General features: G+C 34.1%; 1 long non-coding RNA gene across 1 annotated transcript in view; it reads right to left on the minus strand.

Annotated features, from left to right (window-relative positions):
* The window catches only part of LOC150056431 (uncharacterized), a 76,293-nt gene extending 53,701 nt beyond the window's left edge, over positions 1–22,592 (minus strand). Inside the window, exon 1 of the long non-coding RNA XR_016537327.1 lies at positions 22,508–22,592. This is a non-coding gene — a long non-coding RNA (uncharacterized LOC150056431). The remainder of the gene's footprint in view (positions 1–22,507) is intronic.
* Positions 22,593–22,864: the final 272 nt, after the last annotated feature.

Consider the following 22,864-nt stretch of genomic DNA (forward strand, 5'->3'; position numbering starts at 1 on the left):
AACATGAACTAACATGGTTTTCTTTTTGCAAATTTCTATTTGCAGAACCTCAAACAATCCCGAGTTATGAAAATAAAAGAGAATTAGGCTAAATAGGGAAGTTTAATGATAGAGAGAAGTCTGGCATAAATATGACAAAGTTGGTCCAATTCTCATAAATGAAAAGGAATGTAGGAGAGCTCTTCAAATAATTCAAGATAGTGAAGCCAAGCAGTGCCTAGAAAAGATCTAACATGCAAAGGAAGAAAAAAAAATCAATAGTAAAATATTACAGATTTGTTTTAGAAATTACCAGGACTATTTGTCCCAAGTACTTATTTGTGTCCAATTTTCCATAAATCTGCATAATGTGTTGATAAGCCCCTAAATCCAAGTATAAAATATTAAATCAAGTGCTTTAATTAGTGTGACAGACTGGAGCTGAATCCAAAACCAATATGGTTAGCTCCCAATTACCTGCTTTATTGGAGAGAAACAGCACCATGGGTATAATCCTCTAAGCATTTCTTCTTAGCTCTGGCATGCATTATTATGCTGGATTTTTGTTGGACAATTGCTCGTTTGTTTTTAACAATATTTCCTCCTCAGTTATATTTACTTAAATATAACATTGTGATTCATCGTCCCAAAGAACAAGCTGGCTGACTCCTAACAGAGGCATTGAAAAAGGACTATAGTTAGCACTGGGTAGGGAAACATTTCACAGTTGCTTGCTTGCACTTCTTTGTGATGTTGCCTGCAGAGGTTCATGAAGCTGAATGTCCAGTTTCTCTAAGGGTCACTGCGACAGTAGGAACTAGTAGTTCCAGACCAGAAATTCCTACCCAAAAGGAAATGTTTGTCAAGACAAATATTTTATGACTCAAGGCAAATTTTCTCTGCAAGTTATTCTTTGAACTAAACATGGTTCAATGTCTCTGTTTTTTATTTTCCTTATTCCTGGAGAATCATTGCAAATTATAATACATATTAAAATTTCTGCTGATATAGTGCATATATCTTTACAATAAGTGAAAAGCCAGGTAGCCACAGGTATTACCTGTATTGTTTTAACAAGTCAAACCAAATCTGTAAAAATATGACTTGAAAAATACAATTTTAGCTATAATAAAAATCCTATTTATGATAATAAATGGTTTATATAGTGTAGAATGTCAATAAATGAATATTGTAAGACAAACTTTCACAAACTAAACTGTACCCCCCAATTTTTTTGTATTATGTAAGTTTATCATTTATTCTATCTGCATCAAGTTTTGCAAAATCACCTTGAGAAGTTCCCTTATTAAGGTTCTGCTAGTTTTCACGCAAATTAGAAATGTTCACTTGTTTATTAAAGACTTTGTACAAATGTTGACATTATATTAAACCTAAACATTTAGAAAATATTGCTAAGAGAGTCAATTTTGGTCTAGAGCATCTTTTTTAGAAAGAAATGAAAGAGTTTTAATTACAAACAGAGACTCATTGCTCAGATTTGCTTATTGCACATGTTCATCCCCTCTCTCTCTCTCTCTTCTCTCTCTCTCTCTGTCTCTCTCTCTGTCTCTCTCTGCCTCTCCCCCCGTCTCTCTCTCTCTCGCTCTCTCTCTCTCTCTCTGTCTCTCTCTCTCTCTTTCTCTCCTTCTTTTTGCCAGTCCTGGCTCTTAAACTCAGAGCCTAGGTACTGTCCTTGAGTATTCCTCAAGGCTAGCACTCTACCACTTGAGCCACAGCATGTACACCTTCTATACAAGCATGTTTACCTCTCTTGCTTACAAGCATTTCATTCATTCATCTATAAATGTTTGCTAATAAATAGATCTTTGTGTAATTCTTTGTCATTTCTGTCTTTGTTTATGATTATTTTAGGTTGAATGCATTATACACAGAAAAGCAATTAAAATATTGAACTTTTATTTTCTTGCAAACAGGTTTATTTAATGTTTCAGTAAGACAACTTAAGAATTCAGATAACCTAATCCAATCAGTAGCTAAGCTAATTAAAATTTTCACCTCAGTTTTTTGAGGACGGAAATATTTCTGAGTTATTTAAATGTTTATTCATACTCTAATCCATGTTGCCTCATGTGTGTTAATTAAAACTCTAGGAATGTCCCAGGATTCCAACTTTCTATTGGCTTAGTCCTCATTTGTAAGTTCTACTCAGAATCTCAGCTTATTACTCTTTGCATTTACCTTTTCATTCTCTGAAGCTCTTAAATCAATAATTTCCTGGAAAGTAACTAACATTATTTCACATTTTAAGGCTTTTTCTCAAACACCTTGGTCTCTCAAGAATTCACATTTTAACATACAAATATTAAAGTTTTTCATTTATTCAATACAACTCTTTTTCTGTGTTTTTATCTCATTCTTTCTATTTCTGCGTGTTTCTGATCTATTTTGTAATTCTCCTTCGCTAATTCTCCTTTAAATACTCTCTGGAAAATTCAAATATATCATCTTCCAAATGCTAGATCCATTCTAGATACTCTAAATATGTTTGTCAATTGCAATATTGACAGAAGAGAAATTTGACTAATGCTGTCTTAGGAGAATGAACTTTATTATTATATTGTATTCTATTTCTACTTCCTAATGAAAATTTACTTTTAAGTCTCTGAGTGCACATTTTGGTTCACACCTGCTGACGAGTGAAATAATCCATCAGTATTTAAAAGAATGAATCAGATACATTATTTTTTAAAGTATATTTTATTTAGTTAACATTCAAATCCAATATAGGAATGAAGGTATTGTCAATAAAGTCATTACACAACTGATTTTATTCCATTTATTTATTATTACAGAACAAGCCCTCCCCCCAAAATTTAGAAACAATATAAGAATATTCATTTATGTGTTCTACAATCAACAATGTGGGTAGAAATCAAGTTTTCCCCTCCCTCCTCTGGTATCAGCTAGGGAAGAACTCAGCTAAAGGATGTGGGGTGTTGATAGGAGTTGCAAGCTAGTATAGCTGAAGCCGTTGGCTAGAATGTCAGGCACACTCATCTGAGTTCATCCTTACAATATGGCAGGTCATGGTATAGAGAAAGAAACTCAGGAGAACCAAATAGGAGTTCTATAATTACTCATATTAACAAGCCACAGATGTCACACAGAATCACTACTGTCTTTATCATAAGTCTGACCCAATTAAAGGGGAAAGAATAATACACACCTACATCTCTGTGAAAACAAGGTACATATCACACTTTAAGAGGTGCTTGGAGAATCAAAAAGTAATGTTGTGACCATTTTTCCAGAAATAAAATCTGTCATATTTTCAACAAAATCTGTGAATGGAGAAATTTTCTGAAAAAGACATCATAGTTTCAGTCTAATAAAGATACTAATATATTGAAGACTCTGATATAAATCTTTAGTTACAGTCTATATATTTTATTTAATAAAAACAATTGTTATTGTGAAGTTGTCTTCATATTTTATCTGTGGACTTTATCAATAAGAAGGTCTTATCTATTTTAATATGCTAATTGTACTCATATATTACTTACACATTTCAATGTCACCATTTTCTCTCCAGTGATATAAATTATTCTGATAAGGATGCCATTGGCAGCAGATGTCAAAATCATTGCAAAAACAGCTTTAATTTTTTGTGCCACTTGGATTTTCCTAAGTGCATTCACCATATGGAGTCTTTGTTTATACTCAGAGTCTGAAGTGCTTATTTAAGAAGCTCACTAGAGTATTTTCATGTTCAAAAATATCATCTGGCCAATAATTTTTATAATATTTTGATGAAAACTCCCTAAATACTTTCAAAGATATTCAAGAAGTGGCAAATACACTCTACTATTTAAATGCATAGCTGCTAAATAGGTGGAGTACAATTCAGAAAATGGAGTCACATAATACTTAAATGCTAAGAATGTGATAGACTGAGACATTGCCAGTTTGCTAGAGGGCTCAGTTTCCCTTCACAAATTCCCTTCACTACCAGATAGTGTAGCTTTTTGTTTCTTTCCACCACTACATGTTCCCTAGTTCTGAGACCCACCTTTGGACTAACAAAAGGAATCACAATAATCTCCATAGCAATTGAATTAGGCAATCAGAGTCTATGAGGTTTCCATCCTGATGCCTTACTCCTCTAGGAATTGCATTAGGTGATTGTTGAAAAGCCTCAGTTCTCACAAAAATTACCAGCAAAGTGGCTGGGAGTTTGGTCCAGTGATAGAGTGCTTATCTAGCATGCACGAAGATTTAGGCTTGATTCCTTGGTACTGATATATAGAAAAGCCAGAAGTGGCTCATGCCTGTAATCCTAGCCAATCGTGGTTCAAAGCCAGACTAGGCACAAAAGTCCATGAGGCTCTGATCTCTAATTCACTACCAGAAAATCAGAAGTGGCCCTGTGGCTCAAGTGGTAGAAGGCTAGCCGTAAAGAAAGCCCAAGGATAGTGTTCAGGACCCTGAGTTCAAGCCCCAAGATTGGCAAAAAAAAAACCCCAAAACCAAACAAACAAAAAAACAGGGAAGACTTAGCAATTGGTTTATGAGAGTATAGTGCACTAGAGAATATAGTAGAGATCTCTGTTTTAAGTGGAGGCAAATGTACAAAAATAGAGAATTAATTATAAAGAATTATCATATATTGTCTCAATAGATCAGAGGTACAACAGAAAGACTTTCATCTAGTAGGATGGACTAGAAACATCGGTAGCATTTAACTTAATTATAGAAAAAAGAGAGACAATGTAATCTAGCAATTACTACAAACAGTATTAAAGATCATGTATCTCCAGGGAAAGTGGATGTAAAAATACAATTACAGGTTAAGAAACAATAATTGCAATTACAAACCTATATATTGAATATTACTGAAACTAGAACTAGAAGACAAAAAATTTAAAATTGTATTTAAAAAATACAATTTAGAACATAGTTCAAAAAAATTCAATGTACGCAGAAATATATGTATATATACTTTATTAAAATACTTATTAGTAACATTTTAATAAAATTATTAATATCACAAAAAATTTACTGAACAGTTAGTTCATATAATTTATCAAATAAAATTCTGACACATTTAAATTATTTCAATTTTTCAATAATTGATAATATTTTTAAAATACATTTCTAAAATTAATTTTGGAACACTACATATGTCTTTTTGATCTTATACATATATGTATTTTCAAAATATGTTCAGGATTTAATGATAGACAAATACAGAGAAGGATTAACTAAAATCTTGTCTGTCAGATTGTCAGCAATTTTTTCTCTGAATAATCATTTTAAGGTTTTTTTTAAGTTTCTGAATTAATTATAGAAAATTAATCACACAATTATCACTTTCCATATATATTATGATTCTACATATATGATTCTACATATATAAAATCACCAGAACTAATTGTTACTGGCGATAATAGATAAATTCAACAAAAGTTGCAGCATACAAGATTAACCAAATAAAAATTAACTGTTAATATACATAATGCTTATATGAAATGTATATATAATGCATATATGTACTGATAACCACATACATATGTATAACAAATAGCACTCTGTAAAGGAAATTATCAAACCAACTCTATTTATAATTGCATATAAAATAATAAAGTATGCCTGACTAATTTTTACCAAGAAAGTGAAGTATTTGTACACCAAAACTACAAAATATTGCTAAAGAAGATGAAAGAGGACCTATCTAAATGGGAAGGCATCTGGTTCCCGTAGAATGGAGGATTTAATATTTTTAAAATATTAAGTCAAAGCAGTATGACATATACAAGTCAATTGTCAGTAATATTTCAAGGGAAAAAACCAAGATCATTAGCTTACAAAAAAGAAAAACAGTATCTCAAATATATATGGAATCTCAAGGGCCCTGAAAGGTCAAAATGAAAAGAACAATTGGAAGATTTCTGAGTTCATAATCTGTCTGAAAATACAGTAATCACAATGCAGTATAGGCATAAGGATAAACATGTAGGCAAGTAGAATAGTTGAAGGTTGAGAAATTTCCTGTATCTATGACCGATCAATTTTTAAACAAAGGTGTCACATCATTTGAATAGAGAGCAGTAACTTTTGTATACCCAAGGACAATATTAAGACAGCCTAGAGAACAACAGAAAATATTGGCAAGTCATATAATTGATAATATATGACTAGCTGGAATATATAAAGAGCTTCTATAATTCAGCAAAAAATTATAACTTAATTTTAACAATATCAGTAATTATTTGAATAGATAATACCCCATAGAAAATAATCAAGAAAGAGATAAATGAAAGGTTCTAAATTACTTTCATTAAAAAACTGCATATCAAAACACCTATGATATATTATTTGTACTACTTCCTACCTACTCTGGCTATCATCAAGAAAAGAATGGAGAATAACAAATGTTGGGAGAGTCTAGAGAAATTGGGATGTGAAATGATTCAGACACATTTCAGTAGTTCTCAAACCTAAATGTCTAAGCACATTATGATTCCTTTATTGCTCTCATAAGAATAGACAAAAGTGATTTTAAATAAAATCTCTCCTTCATGAAAATACAATAAAATCCACTAAAATTGTGAGAAAAGGAGATTAAGAATGGGTAACCAAGGGAGAGAATATGATCAGAATACCTTTATATGTTTATGGACATATCTAATAAAGCCAATTCATGCAATAGATATGTGCTGATAAAAATATTATACTCATTGTATTTATACTCATAACAGTGTTGTACACATCTGGCAAAAGTAGCAGCAACACAGTTGTCTTTTAAAATGGATGACTGGAGAAATGAAACCTGGCAGATGATAAATGAAAGAAACTAGACATAAGAAAACAGATATGGAATATTCCATAGACACGAAATATTGGAAACAGGAAAAGTCACATATGCAGCAAGTAGATTAGTAATTGAGAAGGGGTACAAAATATTAAAAGAGACAGTTGCTGCTAAGTGGTTTCCAAGATGCTGTTTCCAGAAGCTTTAGAAAGTGGTGAAGCCTGATAAATATCATGTTAATTAATTGCATACTTTTAGAAGGTCAAAATGACAAATCTTACTTTGTAAACTTATATGTAACATATATTACTTGATATGTACTGCAATGTTTGTAATACTGTTTATCTTATTCTACATTTTATTTCATATTATAAACATTTATATAAATATGTACTATATTACATAACATTCATTATGTTATATTGTGTTGTTATTAATCATAATAAATTATTATACTAATATACTAACAAAATGCTACTTTAATGCACTGTAAGATTTATGTCAATGCAACATAAATGCATATATTTACATAAGGTGAGTATTGTATAAAATGTTATTTTGGATCTCTACATGTGAGATTTGCTTGCAAAGTATGAATAGCAGTAACTGGAATTGCACATGTGGTTCACAAGCCTATAGTGGTACATGTCACTTTACTTTGCCACCTTCACTACCTGTCACACTAATAACTACCACTAACACTCCACATCCTACATTCTCAAAAGTAATTTTCCTTCTTTCAAATCCAATATGTCTAACAATCAAAATGAAATAGCTATTTCTGACATATTATTTAATATTAACAAATTTGGAATTATACAATAATTGAGAAGATACATTTTATTTACATCTGAAATGGTAATTGGCATGTGTTCTTTGTGTGAAAATATTTAATTCAGAAAACACAAACGTTAAGTGAAAAATACAGTGAATATAAATAAAATAGATCAAAGTTCAAGAGGTTTTCATGGGTAATCTACAAACAACTTTCCAGAGAAATACGCAATTTCGCTATAGTGGATGAAGATTAATTTAACAATCAAGTTTAGTTGTAAATTAAGTTATAAAGTTCATTTCCAATGTAGTCTTTAGTGAGTATCGCTGTTGCATTGGTTTACCCTGTGTCCTACCATTTCTATGATTCCCATCCATTCTCCAAATCAGATAAACTTATATACAAGACAAAAGGTTCAGAAGTCAAAAACAGTGATAACAGAGAATAACCCAGAGGGAGAATAAAGAAAAGAACTGAAAACAGTACATTATAAAAACCTTCTGATTCCATTTCTTGGAGTTCATTTTGATAAGCACATTTTATATGGTATTATACACATAACTATTGAACTACTGTGATCCTCTGTTATGAATATCCTGTGTATTATAGTTATTTCAAATGAAGGAAACCAAGCAGTCGATGTATCTTTCAGTTTGGCTTGCTTTGCTTAATATAATTTTTCCCAAGTCTTTCCACTTCCTTGGGAACAGGGGCAATGGTTTTCTTTCTGACGGAAGCATAGAATTCCATTGTCTGTGTGTATGAGTGAATATGTGTGTGCATGTGTGTGTGTATGCTTGTGCACTCTGCTTTTAAAGTATGAATAGCAGTAACTGGAATAGCACATGTGGTTCACAAGCCCATGGTGTGTGTGTGTGTGTGTGTGTGTGTGTGTGTGTGTGTGTGTGTGTGTATTTGTACTCATTACATTACTTATATACCCTTCTGTACATTACCTTTACAATAAAATGTTTAAAGGAATAAATCTAACAACACAGAGTAATTCCATATAATCTACAGAAATAATAGCAAAAATAATCACTCCACATCTGTGAGCTCTATAGCTGTAAATTCAACCAGCTATGAATTGAAAATAATTAGGAAAATATTATCTGCACTATATATGGAATATTTTCTAGGCAGCATTCTTTAAATAATATAGCAAAATAACCGCATGGAATTTGAACCATGTTAGACATGATATATATTATATGTAGAACTGTCATATATTTCAAATATATATAATGTGTATTATGCAATAATATGCACACATATTTATGCATAAATATATTTATTTATGTAATATATGAAATATATTCAAGGATTATGTAGATTACATGCAAATATTATATTTGGTATATCATCTATATATTTGAGAATCAAATACCCTATGAGACATTTATCTCAAAGTGATTATAAGTAATGCTTTAAGAAATTAAGAGTTAAATTCAAATGTAAAGAAAAATATCCAGGTAAGAAACAACCCCTGAGCTTGGTTCTGTTGCTCTCAATTGTTGTAATTTACACAAAGTTCATTCACTCATAATTTCACTAGGCATTTTCTTCTCTTGGAGCAGGGAAATAGAGAAGAAGCCATTGCCATACTAGACCTAACAATGCTATCTCTGTTAGACGACTTACTTCAGTTCTTCCATTTTTCTGTAGTCAACCTGAGATCATTCTCAATAGTCTGATATTTTCATGGGGTTTCTACACAAACTCTTGGTATTGATGGCACTTTTCTTTAATTAATATCACCCCAGTTTCTATATTTATGCTTCACTGAAGATAAGCCAAAAGAGAACTGAAAATTATCTGTGTAAAATCAAATGTCTTAAGAGTTAGGCATACACAGTTAATATGAAAACAGAAAACTTAAAGATTAGAATAATTGGCATGTGAAAAATTTCAGCATAGATATCATTATAAAGCAATTTTAAATTAACTCTTTTAGCCAAAAGAAACTCACACTTACAAAATGTATTAGTCTAAGTTGGTAAGATTTAACTTACTGTAACTTTCTCATTTTAGAATTGGGGAAAGTTATATTCAAATAAATGACAAAACCTCTGTGAGCTATTAAAAAGAACCTAAATGAAAGAGATTTAGTAAGTAATTCTTACTAAAGAGATCTTTTCCTAAACCACTAAATTCACCTACCTCCAGCTTCCTAGTCTCCAAATCTAGTCTCAACTTCTACTACCATTGTCTTCTGTCAAAACCTTTTATTGAAATACCACAATCTATTTCCCCACTCCTTGACTTCTATTGGCATTATGACTTCCAACCAAAGGCACTTAAGCAGTAAAAGCAGCCTAGTTCAGCACATGACCCCTCACCCTTTCAGAATCACAGCAAACCACAGACCCATGACCACATCCAGCAGCCTAAATTTTAAGGCTTAAGGTTTAACCAACCCTCACACTTTTCAGGATTTTTTTAAAAATTGTGAATGCCTCTGAGATTTTGTGGTATTTTGTTACTCAGCATCGTTATTTGTGGAGTTGGAGTGGTTTTATTTTTTTGAAAGATTTTATACTGATTTTTACATCATATTTCAAAAGTCATGTTTAACAAACAAGTATTCAAGAAGGGGATCTCTATATGCAATCACTGGGACATAGATTTTAGATCATAATTAAAATTAAGTTGAGGGTTTGATGTCATAGATACATATCAATCTATATAACATGGTATATATACCATCATAGTTTTTATGTCTATGTAGTTATGTTTGTATCTCCAATACCATGTCCATAACCTTGGGTATCCAAAATATTGAGTCCTCACTCTTGTACTGTTTGGATTTAATATCCACATATCAAAGAGACCATGTGCCTTTGGTTCCTTTGGTCTTGACTTATCTCACTCAACACAATTCACTCTAGTTTCATCCACTTCCCAGCGTTATTAATAGAAAACAGGTACAATGGCTTCAAAATTTGTGGACACTTGACATGTGTCTACAATTAGTCATCATGTTTATTATGTCTGAATACTTAGGGATCCTTATTCTCAAATACTAGATCAGTGCTTTGATTCAGGAGCACCTTTCCTCATGACCATACCCTCTCTCCATTACTAGCTGTAACCCATGTGACTGGCACCAGACCATTATTCCTAGCTGCTCTAACAGATTAGGGCACTGAATAGACATTCCTGTTTGGTTCCCCCTTCCATTCCATGTGACCCAATTCCACATATTATGTATGATCTACTATTACCTTTAGTAAATGCCCACCAAAAACCTTCAGTATTAATTATGGAACTCCATAAAGTTACTAACAAATCTGTAGGCATAGGTGAGACACCAGCATTGGTTGGAGTCTCCCCTGAAACATCTGTGCTCAAGATAACCTGTCTCTTTTTCTTTAAAAACTGACAAAGTTGAAGAGGGGCAATCATATGAATGTAAGACCAGAGGGATACATATACATCAGCAGAGGGCCCGGTGAACATTTGGTCAGCTTGTAAAGAAATGTAGGGTCACATGGTAGTTTGTAATTGGTTTAGAAATTTTTTTTGCCAGTCCTGGGCTTGAGCTCAGGGCCTGAGCACTGTCCTTGGGCTTTCTCAAGGCTAGAGTTCTACCATCTGAGCACCACTTGCAGAGTTTATCTAGGTATGTGGTATGGAGGAATTGAACCCGTGCCTTCGTGCATGCTTGGCAAGCACTCTACTGCTAAGCCAAAAAAAAAAAAAGAAAAAGAAATGGCTTTTAAATTATAATGACATTAGATAAGAAGGCAAGAGTAGGATCTGACAATAAATAAAACACTCAAACAGGATTTTTTTTTCAGGTTGATACATTGGTGATTAGAATTCAGGTCTTAGTCTGTATTGAGCTGGGGTAGGAAAGGGCTGCAGTTTTTGCAGTCAGCTGAATTGGAAGAGTATTAATCCTCTGAAAAAGTTCCTACAGTGAACATTCCCAACAGTTTCCCAAGAGGACTCCCACCCCCTCACTTAAATTTCTTAGAGAAACCAAGAAGAGGTATTTTGTATATGAAATGATCTACAAGGCTCTATTGCTAATAATTGCTTCCTCTTGTAATAAACTAGAGCAATAAATTATTTCTAATCTGGTAACCTAAACTTTAGAAAAGTCTGTCAGATAAAAGCAAGGTGCCTGAAACTTGTCCTATTCTATCTTTAATTGTGGTATGTTCCTAGATGTTTTTCTAGTTAAAGCCTACTCCTCAAAAAAAATGACTAGTTTATGATTCTACTACTTCTAGGGCACTGCAGACACTACTTTCTGTTCCTTCATATATATATATATATATATATATATATATATATACATATATATATATAGAGAGAGAGAGAGAGAATTGTTAAATTCTTACTATATATTATTAATTGGTTTAATAGGATAGTGCATAAAACAATTCAATACACAAATGATTCTAAGGAAACAAAGTACGCAAGAGAAGAGAGGGCGTAATAAGTTCAAAATAAGAAACAAGGGCTTTATCTTGAGTGATTGTTGTTCTTAATGTGCTATGTTATTTCTCTTCTCTTTTGTTGCCCTTATGGTTAATCTCATATAATTGCTGTATCTGACTTTGTCACCTGGTATATTGTATATACATTTATTTGTTTATTTGAAATAGGAAAGGGAAGGGGGAAAACAAGATGATTGGGAGGGATGGGGGGAGGGAAGTGGGGACAAAAACATAAGAAGGGGTATCAATTTGTGAGAAGTAGTGCACCCAATATCTGGGGAATGTAACTGTAAGCCCTCTATACATTATCTGGACAATAAAAAATTGCTTGGTTAAAACTATTTATTGATTAGTATTAATAGAATATCATTTTTCTGGTGGAAATCCTTTTTTATAATTTATCACTATTATGAGGAAACTCAATATGCTGTAGGGAAACAGTCTGCCGGAATAGATACTAAAGTTGGAACTTTTTTTATGGTGGGGAATGTGTGAGGCTTGAGTGCTATCACCTATTCCCAGATGATTGCAGGCTGAGGATGGAGCATAAGATATTTCTCAAAACATAGACTTTGGCAGCTGGGTTAAGAAAAGGAAAGCATGTGTCTGTGTGCGTGTGTGTGGGGGTGTACATATGCATTCCTCAAGATAAGGGGACATAGCTTAGAAAGAAACTCACTGGTGGAGCCATCAATAAGGAAATAAACCTAGAGCCCCCAGATGTAGGAACTCCTTATGTGTGTCCATGTGGCTCACTGCTTACTGACAACCTAATCTCTTGCTGTAGACGTTTATCACCTCTACTAAAAGAGACAAGGGATCTTTACTTCTTGCTGGGAGAAGATTCGTTTTGATATCATTGTTGCTCAGCAGGCAGACAGGCCTTTGAGTTCTTTGGGCCCTGAGAGACTACTGGGTTCTCTGCCAATTTTTCCTTCTGAACATCTGAAAAATGCTCTCAGGTTAGAACTCTCTTCTTAAAGCCTAGAGGGGACCTAGAAATTCAGAAGCAAGTGTCCATCAATATATGCCTTAAAGGGAACTAAGCAGAATTTGATAGGGGTTCCCATTCCAAGCAAGGGTAGTGCTGAAGCAAATCCATAATATATGTAGCCACCCTTCAGAATGATTCAGTTTTCTGAAGATCCCAGAATGATTCAATCAATAGAGTACAGGCTCCATGGCTATAAAGATGTGGATTTAAATTTGGCTCTATCATTTATCAGTTGTTTAACCATGAGTAAATATATTAGTCTCTCAAACCTTGACCTAAATCTTCACCCCCTCCTACAAACATATAGATAATGACTTTATTGAGCTGTTAAATAGGTTAATGCATGAAACATAATTCATAAATGATTCTGAGCAAACTGTAAGCACTTAATAGAGAAGAGGGAATAATAAATTCAGAATAAGAGAGAAAAGGAAACCAAAAGAGAAAATTAAGATATTAACATGGCATGTGCCATGCTTCTTTGGCACAGTATCTTTTCATGTAGCTGTCTTCTCCAACAATTGTCCCCAAGCTATATTCTTTCACTAAAAATAATTTGAGTGAATGCTGAGATCAATACTTGCAATAGATCATTGAAGAAATTCTTATCTAACCATCACTTTGCTTTCTCTATCATTCAAGAAAGAAAGACTCTGTTTCTTTTCTTTTGTGTATAAGCATTCAAAAGGAACAAATGTATGCTACATGCTTAGTGCCTTTGAAGACACAAAGGCCTGTAGGGGAAACAGAAAAGCCTACTGACCATACATCCATGCTATTAGGCAATCATTTTTATTAACCATGCTGTGGTTTATCACTGGTCCAACCCCATCCCTGCCTCTGCAAGTCAGGAGTGTGCTAGAAGCCCTAATGCTAGCTAAACACATTACAGTTTTTGAAGCACTTCCAAACAAACAGGGATTTTACTGTGCAAATGTCAGTGGTCTTTCCTGTGAGCAAGAGAGGAAAATAGCCTTGTGGGAGCCAGTAGAATGCCGAAGAAATGCAACCCTAAGATTTAGACAGGCACACTTCTAGTCTAACTGTGTAAGTCACACCAAGTTTCTATAGCTTTTCTTCACATAAACAGTGGAAATAATTATGCCTAATGTGGCTGTTTATTGAAAAGAGAAATAGCACTAAGGGTTAAATTCAGGACATGACGTTTGCTAAGTAATTCTTTACCACTTGAGCCATACCCTTAGATCCTCTTTACTCTTGTTATTTTTTTCACATAAAATGGCACAATTCTCATATGTACACTTTCCTTATAGCTATAATCATAAGGCTGAATACTATGCATATTCCTTGAGATCAGGATCTGCTGCTAACTTTATGCTTAGTCTGGCCTTCAGTTTCAATATTCCAAATTTTGCTAAGACTATAAGCATAATCCACAGTGTCAAACCTTAGCTTAGTCCATTTCTGTTGCTACTTACAAAATTCCACAGACCAGCCAAGTTATAAATAAAATAGCCAGGCAGTCAGGATTTCATTGCATATATCACAAAATTAAGAAATGTAAAGGACAAGATGGGTCAAAGGAGGATGAGATAATTGAAAGAGGTGACAACAGATGAAGATACTTTATATTCATACGACACTTCTTTTGTATAATGATTTAGAAAAAAGAAAAGTGGCTTGTTTGGTGCATTGTTCTGTTCAAATGTGTCAAAGGCTTAAATTTGAGGTAAACTTCTAGTGGAATTTCTGTGAGTGTACAGGGTATCACAGGAACAAAACCAGAGAAGGCATGAACTAGCTGGGAAAACTGGTTTAAATAGTACACCCACAGTGAAGGAGAAAAGACATCAATGCTAAATTCCACCTGGTCTCACACATGACATCGAATAATGAGGATTAAATTTCAGAGGTGCAAGAGCCACATTCAAATCATAGCATTATCACTCATCTCTTAGGAATGATAGAATACATTAATATAATTTATGCCAAGCATTCTATAAAGTTTTCAGTGCCTAGTTGATATTCAATAAATGATATGAATTATGAATATTTTCACAAACATAGTTATTCACAATAAAAATGATCTGTACAAATGAAAACTTTCTCAGAGATGAGAAAAGTGGAAGAATTTGCTTCATTAAAAGTAAATATTACATCACACAGCAATTTTAAGTGGGACATAAATAGAAATAGTTTAAATGTTAAATGCTGGACATGTTAAATGTCTGGCCTGCAGGTCATCTCTGAACCATCACGACTGAGAAGGAAACACTGACAGAAGGGTTTGCATTTGTTTGGGGAAGCATGTAAATGCTCAGAATTCAAATGTAACAAGTTCTTAATATCAATCTTTTTTCCTAACCTCTAGCCATTCTTTTGATGACAAATTTATGGATTTCAGTTTCATTTTTCAATTAATGGGGAAGCTCTCTTCTGTATTTTTTGGTCTTCCTATAACAAGAAATTCTTCCTGAGCCCTTGAGGAAAAGAAATGTAAAATAGATTCTGAAAACATTTCAGCTGTCAGTTATGTGCTGAGAAAGGGCAGATTAATCCCCACAGACCTCATAGTTGACAAAGTCCTCACTTAATATGTTTAGGTATAGTGCTAAGAGGAATTTGATAGCAGCACTCTGGGAGGCTCCGTGCCGTTACATGAAATAATTACTGCCCTGGGGGATTCAAGGTAATCAGATTGCTGGCTCTCCTCACACTCCAGGAAGAAAAAAAGGGGCAAGGGCGATTATCTTTCTATAATACTAACAGCTATTATGCCTCATTTCTTAGATTCATTTCAGTGAAATGACACTGTTTTTGTTTTCCTTAAGTGACTGCCATTTCCCTAGCCTCCTCTTTTTCTTAGTTTTGTTTTCTCATAAAGAAAGCCAATTTGCTGCTCACAAAACTTTCTTGGGAGAAAGGAAATCATAGTGAGGAAGTGGAAAAGAGTAGTCCATGTTGCTTCTGGGAGCACAGATTGCCAGAGCTGCCTTGGAAGCATTGTAGGAAAACATAATAAGTTCATGATATGCACAGACACTCCTTGGGTTATGCCTTTAATAAAAAGTAAGGGTATGAGTACATACCACTATGAATTAAATATGTTCCATAATAACTCACAAGAGAAATGTCCATTGAAAATAGACTAGGTAAATGCTAATTATAATTAACACATGGGGTACTAAAGAGCAACTGAAGTTGTAAATGCAGATGTTTCCAGGTGATCTATGTTAGTATGTCCTCTTGCATTTGAGGCTTGATTGTCTGATATCTCTAGCCCCAGTGGCATCAGCAGGATGCCCTCCACCCAGATCTAAACTCCACCCACATGCAGAGTACCACTCACCTCTAATCTTCTGATTGTATACAAATGATCCTGATCCGGTTATTTGAATTCAGATAGGGAAGGGAGGAAAACAAGATGAGGTGCGAGGATGGGAGGAGGGAAAAGGGACCAAGACATGAGAAAGGGTGTCAATGTATGTGAAGTAATGCGCTTTCTATCTGGTGAATATAATGTAACCCTTCTATTAATTACAATAAAAATATATGAAAAAAATGACCCTGAACAAAGACAGTTCTCTCCTGTGAGAGAATTGACCTCTTGAGTTCCATTGTCAAACTTTTCTCTACATGACTGTGCCCTTGTGATCTTCTAGGCTGGTTACCTTTATTTCAATCTTCAAAATATACCATTTTGATGAAAAGGAATGACATATTAAAAAGAACTCACTCTCTGATTTCTCTATATGATATCCAAAAATATGAGATGTCCAAAACTAAGTTATCACGGAGCGTTAAGCCCTGACATCTTAGGTTTTAAAAGAGGAAGAGTAGGAATACCACAGAGGTCAAGAGATTACACCAGGGAGAGAGAAGAAACTGCAATCAGGAAAAGACTTCCAGAGAATGAGATTTAAGGATACCTGTGGCTCTAATTTTGAGACATAATGTCTAATGCTTTCAATTGCACACTACTTAATCCTTAGGATGTGTAGTTATGCCATGTAGTTTTTTTATGCATGTTTTATGCTTTACAATACAAAGAATTAAAATAATCTTGTTGGGTTTTTTGGTAGTTTCCTCTAAGTGAGAGAAGATCAACAATTATTAGAATCACACACGCAAAGATGATTTCCTGAATGTAATTTCTTCTGCAATAATTTTCTAGATGATTGGGAAAGATACGGAAAAGGCTTCTTGAGGGATCCTGGAAACTTCCTAGAGACACAGGGCCAGTAAAAGCATATTCAATACCTGATCTGGGGTAGGGTGCAAAGAGCATGCTCCTACCATCACAGGGGAAATCTGGTAATCACTTCTGCATGCAGCTTTGCTTTAATGATAGTTTCCTAGTTTCTAGTTGGGAACTTAGTTAAAGATACACACTCAAGACTGAGTATTAATGTACAGTAAAAACAACATCATGTATTTACTCCATATATACCTACCCACGCCTTTTCCTGCTTTGTTCTAGGCCCCGGGTACAGGATGGAAAGTTATGCAACTGCCAGAAATATATTACATACACTGAAGAAAAATCCGAGACACAATAACATTGTAGACCTTATTTGAATGAGAGGCAATTCATGCATTGTGAAACAGAAATGCAAGACTTTCCTTGCTATTTGGCCACACATCTCTATGCCCACATATTTGTGAGGCCTACATGGTAGCATAATAAAATATTCCATTGTTTTCCAATGGCAAAATAATATTTTCTAAATTAGCTTATTTGGAATGTCTTTAGTCATATAATCATGTGAGCTGTCTGCTTATGATTGGCTGAGGTTTAATTTTATTCCTGTCTAACAAGCAGTTACCAGAAATGACCCAAAATAAGTTTTGCTTATGTTTGCAATTTAAGCAAGGTTAAGGCTATTTTTAAGGTCTCTTCATTTTGTGAGCTCAGTCATTTTTTTCCAGCCTGATCTTCATTGTAATTTTTCTTTTACATATGCATAAGACTGACATAAGCAAGTATCTTCAGAAAGTGACAGACAGTGCTCCATAGCCAACAAGCAGCACAGGCATGGATGTAGTCAAGACATTCAAGGAAGCTACGACAGTGACATCAACCAAGTTTATTTCAAAAGATGATAGATAAGAGAAGACCACAAAAGAAGATGAGAAAGTAGAAACAGGAAACTAGAGAAAGATGTATCAGGAAGTGGTAACAGCATGTACAAATTCCTAATTCCTGAGTTAGAATTGTATTAGGCTCACAGACAGTGAAACTAAAGAATAGTAAGGCTGGGCATCAGCTCCTTTAAAACCAGTAAGTTTTAAGTAAGAGTTCTTTAAATAGACATCAGTAGTGCTATGTCTTGGTTCTCAGATTTCCCACCAAACCTTACGTACTTTCTCATCAGTCAGTGGCATAATTGAGAATTGGTCTAACATTTAATATTTTGTCCTCCTTAGAGGAAGCAAAGTCATTGGGAGATAAGCCCTTGGGTTTTGTTTGTTTGTTTCTTTGTTGCCAATTTTGGGAGCTTTTTTTTTTCTTGCTTGCTTAAGGACTGAACTCAAACACTTGAGCCACAGTTTTACTTTTCAATTTTTGGCTGATAACTAGAAATGAGAGTCTCACAAATCCCTACCCAGCTGGCTTCAAACCACAATCCTTAGATCTCAATTTTTCTGAGTAGCTAGGATTACAGACATGTGCCATGGGGTCTGGCCAATGAATTTTTTTATAGGAAGAAGAGATTAGAAAACATGGAAGGAGCCCCTGGAACACCACACATAGAGGAAATGTCTTGTGGGGATGGAGAGACAATGATATCTGCAAGCCAAGAAGAGATAACTTAGGAAACTGAGTCCAGAGTACTACAAAAGTGAGAATGTAGATCTCTATTAAGTTATTTTGGCTATGACATCCTTCTCTTGCAACCCTCAAAAGCTAATACTGTGCTTTGATAGGCACCTTGGCTCCATGTGAGATTTATGTTGGATCTCATTAAAGTAGTTGATAATTCAAAGGAACAATTTGTGTGCATAAGCCTGAGGCCTCAATTAATCTGGATGCATCATTTTCCACATTGTAAATACCTGCACACAATCCCTTGCCACAGTAGTAACTGGCCATATCTTTGAAAGGAATTGTACAGTAAATGCAATGTGAATGTTCCTTTCACATTGTAGGTTTGAAAAGCACAACATTGTAAATGGCTTATGAGCAGGAATCATTAAGAACAATATATCAATGCAAAGGACTTGTTCAGTCCCTTCAGAAAAACTAGTTTATTTGTTCATTTAAAATCTTCATAGGAATGTTAACCCTCACTCAGGTTGCTTAACTTCTATCAGGGCAACTTAGCTAGCCATAGGGTTTTCCAGAAATGGTATCAAAAGTTGACTCACCTAATTCACTTTCGTTTAAATGCTGTGCTGTATCTTTCCATTTTTTAAAATTTCAACTGGACAGTAAAACACAGAACTATGGTTGGAGTTCTGCCTTCTAGATACATGTGCAGCACAATAATCATGAAAAGTTCATGATTATTGATAAAAGCACAAAGAATTAATGGTATGCTGGAAGTTGACATTTTATCTGTGTCTTGCCCTCACTACCTTAAAATGTAAGGACATTGTCAGGAAATCTTGGGTTTTCTTTAACTTATTTCTCAAATTTGCCACTCCTATTTCATCTGCTAGCAACTTTCATCTAAGCCCTCATCACATTACATCTAAAATTATGCCTCTGATCTAATTGGTCTTGGAAAAAACACTGTTTCTCAAATGTCTTCTAATTCAATTTTTCTTATTGCTTCTCATCCATCATCTGAGTTTTTGCAGACTCTATCTCCCATAACATTTCCAATAATAAAGTCAATATATAATATGTTTGGAAAATGATGCTATATTTTTCTTTTAGTTACTGACATATTTTATCCATAATGAGTCTGATGACTAGGACATGATTGAATCAATGCTACCTGCAGTGGCTTAAATCAGCTTCTTCAGGTCTCAGAAAGAATATGTGATAGTTTATACTTATTAAGACCATGCCAGGTACTGTGCTGAACACTTCACATATTTTACTCATATTTTACATGAAACATATAGTCAAAATTCTATTTGATAATTTGTATTTTACTGACCAAAAAAATAAAACAATGGAGAATATAACTTGTTCAGTTCTGTCAACTATAAACATAAGATTTGAACCTAATTGTGCTGATGCAAATTTCTTCCCAGCAGACAATTAAGAAGCAATTTTCCAAGGTATAATTCTCTTGGCTTTATGGGTCCCTAAAACCAAGCTGCACTGGAGGAAGTGGGAAAAAATCTAATCTAGAAATGAGGAAACATGAGCTGTGATAAGAAAATGATTACTGTGGCAACATTAAGCATGTCAGTTCTCCATGCAGGAATTTAATGTCCTTACCTGTGGAATTAGGATATTAAGCTAAATGATTGTTTAGGCTGTGATATTATTCTTCATTCTTTCAATGTTTGCATAATTCTTGCAAATAACTCCTTAATATCTACTTAAGGGTTGGCAGGGGGAAGACAGAGAAACAGAAACAGAGAGGTAGAGGACACAAAGACCATAAAAGTTTTTGTGAAGAGAAACAGACAAGTGAACTAACAACACAGAAAAGTGACATTTGCTCTTTTTCTCCTTACAATGGCAGGCTGTTTGTGTGATTTAGAGGCTAATGGATGTTGAGGGCCTGAGTCAGCATCTCTGAAGTGACCTTAGCCACTAAGCCATGGCACAGATGGATGCAGCAGTAGGTAAGGGTAAAGGGAAGCACTTTGTTAGTTGTCCACTGACAAAAAAGTTGTCAGTGGACAACTTTTTGGTTAACACTTTCTTGACTATAGTTAGAATCTATGCCTACTCCTGATCCTGGGTTTGGCCTGACTTACTTGAGAACAAACAAAATAGTTTATAGAGTTTATAGAGAAGCCAAGCAGTCATATTGCACATTCAATAATAAAAATAATTAAATTATTCCTCAAACATACACATGAAAGGCCACTTTGTATTGTATTCCATAGCCCACTTGTAGTTACCACTAGAAAAATCAACTGAGTTAAACATTGTTCATCCTTTATGATTTAACTACCTGATAATGCAATTTTGTCACATAGTATTCCTTGTAAGATACACTGAAAACCAATGAAAACATCCCCCTCAGGTTTCTAAACATGAATTTAAATCTGTTTGTTTTTTCCTGGAATGTTGAGCTTTCTCATTCATCAAACTTTTATTGAACATATTCTATATGCCAAGTGGATGGCAGTTGCTACAAGATAATGCTACATGCATATCAAATGAGAGTGGAAAAAATGACTTGTTTCTGAAAATATCAACAGTCCAATTATAGGTAATAGTATATATACAATTATAAAAAATAATACTAAAATGACATTCAAGGAATTGTGATTTTCTTTGTGTTTTCCTTAGTTTTATGCATTCACCTGAACCAAAGGAGTCACCTAGAATGACAGGCTTCATTCTGAAGAAATCATAATCAACTTAATAAACACAGAAACAATAATAATAAATGCTATTGATATCTCCTAAATTGTATCTGTTTAAAGTATAAAAATCTTGAGTTACATTTCTTTATATCTCTAAAACTCTTGTTGCTCATCATTTCATTTAGTTGTATTTTATTTATTAGTTATTTAGTTGTATCATGACAGCATTATGCCAAGTACTGTGCAGAGAATAGAGAAAAGAAAAGAAAAATGTAAACAAAGTACAGTTTTTAAGTTTAACAATCTAGAAATCCAGAAGGAGAGATGGGTCATTTTAACAAACATAACATTATAATGCCATTTAATCTTTAATTATAGAGAGCAAAAAATAGTCAAGAATTTCTATTGAAAGTGAGCCTTGAAGAATGCCAACAGATGCTGAGTTTAAAATGGGAAATAGATGGTATTCTTTAAAGAAAAGAAGTCGTAACAAAGTAGATACCGAAAACTTGGAAATAGTACTCAAAATGTAATTAATACTTTATTTTAATGTGTGTTGTGAGTAGGACCTATGAGATAAGCCAAAAAAAAGTTTAAGTATAGACATATATTGGCCACAGGCATTCCCAGAAGATATGTGGGAATTTGAGTACAGGTATAAGGGTGAGAGAAAGACACAAAAATTTCCATTAGAAACTAACATGAGGAGGCTGAGGTCTGAGGGACACAGTTCAAAGCCAGCCCAGGCAAGAAAGTTTGTGACTCTAATCTCCAAAAAAATATTCAGAAAAGGTCAGAAATAGTGTGCAGTGGCTCTAGTGGTAGAGTACTATACTTGAACAGAAAAAGCTCAGGGATGGTGCCCCGATCCTGAGTTCAAGCCCAGGACCAAAAACAAACAAACAAAAAGAAACTAGTATGAGAAAAATTTTGGTTTAAATAATTAATCCAGAAGCTGTAATTCCCACGTAGAGCTAGCCTGAAGAGAGGCCAGCAATATGGAGAGTTGAAAGTGGCTGATTTGGCAAACTGAATGGAAGCAAAAGAAGAATTTTCAATATGCATATTTTAAATTCAGCACAGAGAAAGATTTTGCAGAGAGAGATGGGATGGGATAAAATGCAGAATTTGCTTACCTGACATGGACAGCAGAGAGAGAATGCAGAACTCTCTTACTAGTGGTGAATCTTTCCTGCACCAAAATATTCTCCTTTATTTCACTCTTTCTCAAGAGTTACATAATTTGTTCTTCTCTCTTTGCTTCCTGTCTTCTGCTGACTCCCCTGCTGATTCTCTAGGCATTACATAAAAATCACATGCAATTGCCCTTTGCACATATTACTCAGTTGGGGATCATATTGTTTAATCGGTATAAGCCATATTTTCAAGTAAAACCTACCCAGAAATAGTCTCATAATATAGATTATAGCCAGGGAATATCCTGTCCTCAACAGGGATGACCAAGAAGGTTCCTAGGAAAGAAAACTTTTATG

Source organism: Megascapheus bottae, chromosome 12 (genome assembly GCF_031878675.1).
Source record: "Megascapheus bottae isolate mThoBot1 chromosome 12, mThoBot2.hap1, whole genome shotgun sequence".
Lineage (NCBI taxonomy): Eukaryota > Metazoa > Chordata > Mammalia > Rodentia > Geomyidae > Megascapheus > Megascapheus bottae.